General features: G+C 40.8%; 1 protein-coding gene across 1 annotated transcript in view; it reads left to right on the top strand.

Moving 5' to 3' along the window:
- OPHN1 (oligophrenin 1) overlaps positions 1-6,749 on the top strand; it is a 624,918-nt gene extending 618,169 nt beyond the window's left edge. The window contains exon 25 of the mRNA XM_040630677.1: positions 2,788-6,749. The gene's annotated coding sequence lies outside the window, so the exon portion shown is untranslated. The remainder of the gene's footprint in view (positions 1-2,787) is intronic.
- The last annotated feature ends 2,437 nt before the right edge of the window (positions 6,750-9,186 follow it).

Genomic DNA, 9,186 nt, shown 5'->3' with positions numbered 1-9,186 from the left:
CACACACACACACACACACACACACACACACACACACACACAGAGGCATATTAGCCATTAAAAGGAATGAAATCTTGCCATTTGCAACTACTTGGGTGGAGGTAGAGAGTATTATGCTAAGTGAAATAAGTCAGTCAGAGAAAGACAAATACCATATAATTTTACTCATATGTGGAATTTAAGAAACAAAACAAATGAGCAAAGGGGAAAAAATGGAGAGAGAGAGACAAACCAAGTAACACAATCTTAATTATAGAGAACAAACATGTTTACTAGAAGAGAAGGGGTTGGGGGTGGGGTTTATGTGGTGGGCATAAGGAGGGCACTTGTGATCGGCACAGGGCATTGTATGGAAGTGTCGAATTACTCTATTGTACGCCTGAAACTATTATTACACTGTATGTTCACTAACTGGAATTTAAATAAAACTTAAATAAGGGAGGAAATGTCCAGTAGGTAACTGCAACTTTGAATAGTAGTTGGGGTTGAACCCACAGAGATTTAAGGGTAGAACTGTTGAGTACTGCCACTGTGCAACTCCATGGGGCATTTACATTTACCACAATATTAATAGTGGCCCTTTGGTGGATTCTCAGTATTTCGTGGTGATTTAAACCATGAATAGAAATAAGATCACTCAGGAAGTGAGTATAAATAGACTTAGGAAAGAAGTAAAAAAACAATGCTATGGAAATAGCCCTGGGACCAGCTATTTTCTGGGATGTTCTGGGAACACTCTACAGGGCTTCATTCTTTAGGATTATCTCTTTCCTCCAGCTCTTCCCAGACAAGACTAATATAGTACTGATAGTACTATATATAGTACTATATATAGTAGTATATTCAGTACAATATAGTACTGAAGCACATCAAGAAGCTGGAGAAAGCTGGTTTGATCCCTAAGGCAAAGGATGATTCACGTTTTGCATGACATTTGCCCTTCCACCTTGCCCTTCTCCCTATGAGAGATAATCACAGAATATAGTCTTTGGGCCAATTTCTCTGAGCTCCACTAGCCTCCCATAGTCTAACACTCAAAGGATTGTTCTGACACCTGAGATATTTCTTTGTATCTCGGTTACGGGGCTTTCTAAATCTGCCAGAGAGGTAGCCCAACTTATAAGCATAGATCTAGATGTTTTGAAACATTTGGATGGAATAATTTCCCTTTTTTCTTTTTTTTTAAAGATTTTATTTATTTATTTGAGAGAGAGAGATAGCGAGAGATAGAGCATGAGCAAGGGAGAGAGGAAGAAGCAGGCTCCCTGCTCAGCTGAGCAGGGAGCCTGACTCGGGGCTCAATCCCAGGACCCTGGGATCATGACCTGAACCGAAGGCAGATGCTTAACCAACTGAGCCACCCAGGCACCCCTCACTTCCTATTTTTCAAATGGGCTCTTTGACACTGGCCTGGAAGAGTAATCCATCCCCTTGCTTTGCCTTTCCCGTTCTGATTTCTAGAGTCTTAGTGAAATGTTTTTCCTCCTTTACCCACAGTTCTCAAGGCAGAGTTCCTGGAGATGAGAGTTGAGGCCTCTGGTATGTAGTCTCCACTCCTGATTACAGAACCTTGTAACACGTAAGCCTTTATGGGATCTGAGATTTTGAGGACTAAAATATCTTGTGGTTCCAGAGGGTAGGAACACCCTCAATGTCTCAGTTCATTAACCTATAATTATGTGACCCTTAAACTTACTGCCTTCCAATTCTGAGGTTCCCTGTGTTTTTAAGTTTCCTTCCTCTTTCCTTTCTTTCTCCCTCAACCAAATTACAGTGTAGTTTTACAAGTTGCCTTTGGATAAAGTTCATTAGGAATCCTAGACTGTGACATTTGTGGCAAGTACGTTTCGTTCTCTTAGCCTCAAATTCCCAATTTGTAAAATTAAAAGTTTGGAACCCTCTAACTCTGACACCCTTTGGGTCTATAAGAAAATCAGTAACCTCGCTTTTGGTATTATAGCAAGTACCATGAGTCCACTTCAGTATCATGTAGGGACTTCACACCTTCAGACCAAATCACTATTCAAGTCTTACCTCCCCCCACCCGAACCTTTATCCTTAGTCCTTTATATTTGTTTAATGCAAAGTACTTTCACGTCCATTATTTCATTTGATCCATATCATATGCCAGAATAAGGAGGATAATATGTATTTTAACTTAGCAATAAAGGAACTGAGGTTCAGAGGGGATAAGTTAACTTGTTAAGGTCACAGGAGCCACAAAGATCATACAATTTTTTTTCTCTACCTAGGAGTTATAATTGTTTGTCTATCAGATTGCTGGCAAGCCTAGGTCTGACATGAACCAATATACACATAAATGAGATCTGGGTATCTGGAGGAAAGCTCTCCATTTGTTCCCCAGCTTTCCTTTACTTCCTATCACTGCCAGTCCTCAGAGGTCCATGGGTCGGTAAGCTTTTCCTTATCATCCCTCATGGAAGTGAAGTCCCAGAAAAGAAATTTGTAGTCAGTATAGGGCCATAAAGGCAGTGGCTACATTGTAGGTAGATAGTCTCAAAGGTATCAGGCTTCATCTTCTATAGACTTTTGGGGGATTAGAGTTGAAGTCAAATGCACAGTTTCCAGCCCTGATTATAGCACCATCTTAGGCCTGTTTCATGGCATCTGAGTCATAAGGGCCTTTTCCTAGCCAGCTTCTGTTGCTCAGAAGATTAGCTACCAGTTATCTGATTAGCTATCTACCAAGAGAGGCCTCACTTCTCAATGGCTGATAAGTACTTGACCAGTCTTAGCTAATTACCTACTCTCTTCTTTCCTTTTCAGGTTTTAAAATCCTTGGCCTCAGGGGACCCTTCACAGGTTCTGGAAGGGTCTTCTTCAAACTCTTCTGTGCTGAGTCATTTTGTGCTGAAGAGAGCAGCTCCTTCCTGGCCCTGCACCTTCAGGCTCTAGGATGCTATAAAATAAGGGGTACATATCTTAGACACAGGTTTATTTCTCTTATGTATTCTGTCTTCATTCCCTCAGAAGGTCTATGTTGAGCTCCTATAGGATTGTGAATGGCTGAACTCCCTCAAGCCAGACTGCAGAAACCAAGCTGTTTACTGACCTGAGTCGAAGAAAGGAGCTTAGTTTTCAACTCTCCTCTGATTTTCCTGTCTCCTCAAAAGACCATCAGACTCTGAAATATTTGGGAGTAAAGACTGATCTCAGAGGTCTTACCCTGAAGTAAAAGCTACTTGAGTTGGAGCCATTGTTTACCTTGGAAGTAGAAGAGTAGGAATGTTTGCCAAACATTGGAGAATCTTAACATTGTCTCTTACTGAGGATAATGACCCTGGTACCAGGTTGGAGCTCTGGCACTGCAGTATATTGCCAAGAACCTGTCTGCTCCTATTGGGCCAGACAGCATGGGTGATACCAACCACAACTTCATGTGAACTCAGGACGGCGGCCTTTCTGTTTTTGCATACAACCACTTAGGACAAATCTGCAAGGAATATTTTGCATGTTGAAGCCTAGGTCTGTTTGAATTATTTTTCCTCCTATTTTTTTTCCTGACAGCTTCATTTCTAAACAATCAAGAATGAAAACAGTTCTTTAAAAAAGGCAGACTGTATTTGTCCTGCAGAAGTTCCATTTTTGGGTCAAATACTGGGAAAAAATGTTAAGATGGATTGAGGCCAGGCAGCTGGCACTGTTGCTTCATGTTTGCCTTCTGCAGATAAGCTCTTTTATCTCCTCCAAGAAACAACTCCTAACCCAGTGTCCCTCAATTCAGAAACTCCATGAAGCTTCTGAAATGGTATGCAGAATTCCATGACAATGTGCCTTTTCTGGGGAGATGGTCCATGACATTCTACTGAATTTCAAATGGGCCTGTGACCCAATAAAGGTTAAGAACCACAGCACTTGAGATAAAAGACTCTTTACAACCCATAAAGTATTTGATTGGAAGGGCCTTCCAAAATTATTTAGTCTAACTGCCTACTTTACTATTGGAGAAACTGAGGCAAGTTATCAGCCATGCCTAAACAAGTTCATAGGTCCTTGGCCTCCTGTACAAGTTTCTTTCCATTATACACTTGTCTAACAAGGGGCCTTATGATGGGTGGCTTTAGTGGTCATCATTTTGAGTGTTTGGCTTTTACCCTCTTTCTTGAGCCTCCCATATTTATCATCAGGTGGAAACTTTCATACATAATGTCCTGGTGCTCCATTTGCCATCTTAGTCATTGGAAAGGAACTAAAACACAACTGGTATAGGGACTTAGAAATCTGAGTAGACATTTCTGATTCTTGTTTATTGATGGGAAGCTGCTGGAGAAAGTGTCACTGCTTGTGTTCCCATGCTCTCTGGGCCATAACCTGTCTTTAGGGTCTGTGTAATTATAACATGGCCAAGTGTGAGAAAAAGGACCTTCCTACTTGGACCCTTCTAGCAAGACCCTGACTACGGAACTGAGAGAGAAGCATAGACATGGGTGGAGGAAGGAGAAGGAGAGGAGAAAGGAGACGGAGATGGAGGAAGGGGAAGAGAGAGAGAATACACCCATGCCCTAACCAACTCTGAGATGCCTTTTAAACAGTGCTACTGAAAGATGATACCCACATTCAAGACTGAACTCAACATGACCCATTGGTGAATTAGTTGACATGTAGGCCTTTGTGGAAGTAATTGAGTGGAAACTTGATACTATTCCCAATAAAGACATGCCTAGATGACCACATAAAACTCTCTCAGCTCTAGTCAGTCTCAAAGGCCAAGTTAATGAGAACCAGGAGCAAGAGAGCCAAGTGACCACCATTCTACCTGAAGCTCACCCGCAAAGGAAGTTGCTGTGAGACTGCTGGCCTCACCCAGGAAGTGCTTGTTGAGCCCTGTTCTCAGAGCTGTGGCCTCTCTGCTTGCTCTGCCCCATTAGATAACTAATTAAAGCAAGTAAGTGTATAGATTTTGGCCAGAGAAGCCATAGCCAATGGGGCCTAAGTACATTTGAAGATGGTAGGGACATCATTTCACTCTTGTTTTCTTGGGGGAGGAGATCCCATAATCACCACTACAAATATTGAAAGATTATTGAGAATCAGAGAAAGCCACTGCAGTCCGAGTTGAATAGATGTCCCAGAAATGTGACCATGAGATTGCTGTGTGTTTTATGGGACATGGATCAAGATCCTGGCCTAGAAAGTTGAGACCACCAGTCTGGCTGGAGACCAGGAAGCAGTAGCTGGATAGCTCTGCTCCTGCCCTGGGCTATACGCAAGGAATGCCCAAAAATGAACCTCAGTGCCTCCCTGTTTTGCACTCTAATTTAAAGAGCAAAAGTTTCTGTGGTGAGGCACACTGTCATGGAATGAGACTGGCTTGGCCCAGGCTTGTTGGGTGGATGGTCATTCAGAAGAGGCTATGGGAATGGGGTGATAATTGAAGAGTGACAACTATAGGAAAATACCTGCGTACCTTGGCCAGCAGATTAGAGAAACTGGCAATGGATGAACCATAAATCTTGAACTGACAGTGGTAACATTTATTAAGCACCTCAGTTCTAAGTGCTTCATATACGTAATCTCTTTTGTCCTTACAACAATCATGCAGGTAGATGCTATTCCCTCATTTTACAGATGAAAGAATTATGGTCCCGGAGGATAAAGTCACTGGCTCAAGGTCTCACAGAAAGTAAATAACAGGACTGTGATTCGAATCCAGGCCTCTCTGACTCTGTACCCCATGCTGTTTTCTCTTTGCTGCACAGAGTCTACATTACTGAAAATGGATGACTCTGTTTCTGCCTAATAAAATATTTAAAAATCAAGCATTTGAAGGGAAGTAGGGGATGAAGGTTTAGTTTACAGGGAAACAAAAACTGGACTGGAAGAGATTTGTGAGTTGGGCTGTCTCCTCACCTTCCATATACCCATTTGGTAATGTTTTAAAAAGGATCATTCAATTTTACTTCATGAAATGAAGGATTTATTTTTTAGATGGTAGTTACTAAGTCTTTGGCTTAGCTGTTTTTCAAAGAAAAAAGGGTCCTTGTATGTGTCTATGTATTTTACCAAGGTTGTAGCATGTGTATTTTCAGTCCAAGAGACTGAAGACATCCACACATACAGTTTGAGAAGGAAAAAAGGTATTGGTGCCTCTCTGGTACTTAATGCCTTGGGGTCAAATCTTCACAAGGTTTTTTGTGGTGATAACAAAAGTTAAGAGATGATTTAGAATAAGAAGTATTATTGAAGTTTTTGCTTAAAAAAAGGTGGGAAGCTTGTCCAGCCACAGGGTGGGGGTGTGAAACTCAGCATCCAACTTTAGTAATAAAACAACATCATAATGAAATACTCTAGTATTTCTAAAATAATTGGTTTTCAAGGGGAAGTATCCTTCCCTTTTCTAGAAGTTCCTTGATTATGTAACAGCTAGAATATAAAGTAGTGGAGGAAGATGTATCTCTGTGACCAGAAAAAAAAAAATGCTTTCAAAAGAAGGTAGATCAATGATAGTAGTTTTAAAGTAGCTGCAAGCAAGTGGACTTGACACACTGCAAGCTCCAAAAGCTTCAGGAGCATTTAAAAATTGTGGAGAGAAGCAAGATACCTTGAAGAGATGCTTTTGATGAAGAAAAGCCTTCATTTTCACCGGGAAAAGAAGTACTTGATACCAAGAACATTAATAGATGTTAGAAAGACTGGCTATGGGAAATATATATGTGACATCAGACAAAAGAAAGAGATCCTGGGGCCCATTCATGTGACTTTCATTAAAATATGCAGACTGTCCGGTATTGATGGCGTCCATCTGCAGTTTTTTTTAATTTTATTTAAATTCAAGTTAGTTAGCATATAGTATATTATACGTTTCAGAGGTAGAATTTAGTGATTTATCAGTTGCATATATCCAGCTGCAGTTTTTTCATGGAAACAATCTTTAAGCATATTAGACATGATGATGGAGGCGCCATGCACCTCTCATGTCATCTTTTGCAGTTCTAAGGAAACCCAGGCCAGAATCTTTTTTATAACCAGGACTCTCAATCTATAGTCTACTTTGCATTAAACCCTTGTCATTTCCTCAGCCCTCACAACATCACTGCATGATGGGTAATAGCCCCATTTTACAGATAAGGAAAGTCTCATCTGGGAGATGAGAAGTGATTTTGCTCAAGGGTTAATAAAAATTTAGGACTGGAAGCTACAGAGGCCTTACTGTTTCTAATACATCACACTACCCCCTTAGTAGTAAAGGAATCCTGATGGTAAATAGAGAAGATGCTTAGAAATGAGACCGTTGGAAACAATATCTACAAGTCTTGCTGCTCCAAATGTGGTCCATCATCCCCCTTAGCATCATCATTACCTGGGAGCTTGTTAGAAGCAGATTCTTGAGCACCACCACAGACATTTGTAATCAGAACCTTTATTTTAATAAGATCTCTATATTTCTGTGCACATTAAAGTCTGATAAACACTGATATAAGGCATTTGAAACAAAAAAGCAGGTTGAGCAAGGAGACCTTTTCGTGAGGCAAAGACCAAAAATGGTGGATAAGGCCAATATGGTTGTTGGGAGTGTTTACAAAGATTGTGTCCATAGCTGACTGCTTCTTAGAGTGATTTGTACATGGCCTTGTATTTTGATAGCATGTCAGTGAAGTTTCTCCACTTCAGAGAATAGTGAAATGAGCCTAGGGAAAAAGACTGAAAATTACTTGATTTTCAAATCTTTGCCCACTAAAAGCAGTGGAAGGGTGACATGCGGCAGTGGAAAGAACTCCTTTCAGAAGCCCTGGGGGTTCTAGATTTGCCTATGTCACTGACTCTCTTTAATGCTCAGCAAGTACCTCCCTCTCTCTAGGTCTCAAATTGTCTTTATTTTTTTTTAAATTTAAATTCAGTTAGCCAACATAGATTGTATCATTGGTTTTTGATGTAGAGTTCAATGGTTCATTAGTTGCATATAATACCCAGAGCTCATCACATCACGTGCCCTCCTTAATGCCCATCATCCAGTTACTCCATCCCCCCCCCACTCCCTTCTGTAACCCTCAGTTTGTTTCCCGGAGTCAAGAGTCTCTCATGGTTTGTCTCCCTCTCTGATTTCTTCCTGTTCAGTTTTCCCTCCCTTCCTGTATTATCCTCTGTGCTATTTCTTATATCCCACATTGAGTGTCTTTAAACAGGATAGTCTCAAAGTTCCTTTTAAGTTTTGGTGTTCTGTTATTCTCAGCTGTGGGTTTTGCTACAGATTACATTTAATTAAAACGTGGACAAATCTATAGGTTGTTGTCTGGCCCTAACTTAGCATCCTCAGTTCACATAAGAAGGGGTATTCTGGGAGGAAATCTCAGTCATTACAAAATAACATTAATGGGAACTGCCAGGAACTGAAAGGGGCATGACTAGTTAACCAGCTTGAAATTGGCTAGGAAAATTTTAAATTTGAAAACTTGGAAATTTGAGAATCAAATGCTTCAAACCACATACTTGGGATTCAACTCCTATATCCTAAATAGAGCTTACTTTGCATGATTTAATAAAACAAACTGCTCTGACTTGGGCTTTTAGGGGATAGTTTATTGGGGGTAGGCAGGGCATATAAAAAGGAGAGAACTTCCATTTATCCCCCATCTGCTGCTCATCTCTCCAGGTGATTCTGATGCCTATTAGCTGAAGACAACTAGCTATAATATAACCTCTTAAAATGGAAAAAACAGACCCAGAGAGGAGAAGGGACTTGTCTAAGGCCACATGCCAGAGACAATGGCAGAAAACAGGCGATCATAGTTCAACTCTACTTTCTTTGGGTGACTAGTTTACCCAAATCATATCTGCTTCTAGCAGCAGAACACACACTGGGGAGGACTAATAGACCCTACACCTGGGTATTTTGTCCCCATCACATGTTTACAGTTGTTGCTTCAGTCAAACCTCACACAGCCATATCATCTAGGTAGAGCAGAGATGATTACTCTCATTTTATTGAGGCTGAGAGACGTGACACAACGTGACTAAGGACATGCAAGTAGTAAATAAACTTGGACCTAGGTTTTCTGATTTCATCAAGACGTTTTGCCCCATTTGACAGATGTACAAATTGAGGCTCAGAGCATTGTATTAGTTTTCTGTTGCTGCTGTAACAAATGACTACAAATTGAGCAGCTTATAACAACATCCATTTATTCTCTCACAGTTTCTGTAGGTCACAAGTTCAGCATAGTGTGG

The sequence above is a fragment of the Ursus maritimus genome (genome assembly GCF_017311325.1).
Source record: "Ursus maritimus isolate PB19 chromosome X unlocalized genomic scaffold, ASM1731132v1 scaffold_X1, whole genome shotgun sequence".
Lineage (NCBI taxonomy): Eukaryota > Metazoa > Chordata > Mammalia > Carnivora > Ursidae > Ursus > Ursus maritimus.
Note: the sequence above shows the minus strand (reverse complement) of the source record. Positions and strands in the feature narration are given on the sequence as shown.